Below are 1,644 nucleotides of genomic sequence, written 5' to 3' on the forward strand. Positions count from 1 at the left end.
TTTCAAATCATGATCACGGGCCGCAGGCAAGGCGGCTCCTGGGACCCAGGGTTCTGCCTGACCTTCAGCTCAGCTTTCTGATCATGATCATGATCATGGGCCACAGGCAAGTTGGATGGTGGGTCCTGGGGTGCCGCCGTGCCTGTGGTCCTACTTTCAGATCATGATCAAGATCACCATCATGGCAGCAGGCAAGGCACCTCCTGGGTGCCGGGTTGCCACCTTGCCTGTGGTCCGTCATTCAAATCACCATCATGGGCCACAGCCTAGAAGGCTCTCGGGACCCGGGGTGCCACCTTGCCTCTATTCCAGCTTTCCTATCTCAATCACGGGCCGCAGTTAAGGCGGCACCTTTGTCCCGGGGTGCCACCTACCCTATGGTCCGGCTTTCAAATCACCATCATGGGCCACAGGCAAGGCGGCTCCCGGGACCCGGGGTGCCACCTTTCCTGTGGTCCGGCTTTCCTATCTCTATCATGGGACCAATGCAAGGCAGCTCCTGGGACCCGGGGTGTTACCTTGCCTGAAGCCTTACATTCTGATCATGATCACAATCACTGGCCGCAGGCAAGGCGGCACCTTTTTCCCGGTGTGCCACATTGCCTGTCGTCCTGCTTTCTGATCTCAGTCATGGGCCACAGGCACTGTGGCACCCTTATGCCCAGGAGCTGACTTGCCTGCGGTCCTCCTTTCTGATCTAGATCTTAATCAAAAGCCACAGGCAAGGTGGCTCCTTGGTCTTTGGGGCACCCCTTGTCTGCGACCCGGCTTACAAATCACTATCAGGGGCTGCAGGCAAGGCAGCTCCTGGGTCCCGGGGTTCCGCCTTGCCTGTGGTCATGCATTCCAATCTCAATCACGGGCTGCAGGCACAGCATCTCCTGGGTCCTGGGTGCCCCCTTGGCAGAAGCCCGGCTTCTAAATCACAATCATGGGCCACAGGTAAGGCGGCTCCTGGGTCCCGGGGTGCCCCCATGCCTGAGGCCAGGCTTTCAGATCACGATCATTATCATGGGCCAGAGGCAAGGCAGCTCCTGGGTCTCGGTGTGGCGCAGTGCCTGAGGTCGGCCCTCTGAGCATGATCAAGATCACCGGCTCCCTTGTGTCCCTGGGTGCCCCCTAGCCTGTGGTCCTGCTTTTAAATCACGATCATGATCTCGATCACTGCTGAAGGCACAGCAGGTCCTGGGTCCAGGGGTGCCGCCTTGTCTGTTGTCCGGCTTTCAAATAACCATCAAGGGCCATAGGCAAGGCGGCTCCTGGTACCCCGGGTGCCACGTTGCCTGTGGTCTGGCTTTTCTATCTCAAACACGGGACGCAGGCAAGGCGGCTCCTGGGAACCAGGGTGTTGCCTTGCCTGAGGCCTGACTTTCCAATCACGATCATGATCACAGGCCACAGGCAAGGGGGCCCCTTTGTCCCGGGGTGCCACCTTGCCTGTGGTCCGGCTTTCAAATCATGATCATGGGCCTCAGGCAAGGCGGCTCCTGGGACCCAGCGTTCTGCCTGACCTTCAGCTCATCTTTCTGATCATGATCATGATCATGGGCCACAGGCAAGTTGGATGGTGGGTCCTGGGGTGCCGCCGTGCCTGTGGTCCTACTTTCAGATCATGATCAAGATCACCATCATGGCAGCAGGCAA

Source organism: Myotis yumanensis, unplaced genomic scaffold (genome assembly GCF_028538775.1).
Source record: "Myotis yumanensis isolate MYYU_CA2020_CCGP unplaced genomic scaffold, mMyoYum1.0.hap1 SCAF_1, whole genome shotgun sequence".
Lineage (NCBI taxonomy): Eukaryota > Metazoa > Chordata > Mammalia > Chiroptera > Vespertilionidae > Myotis > Myotis yumanensis.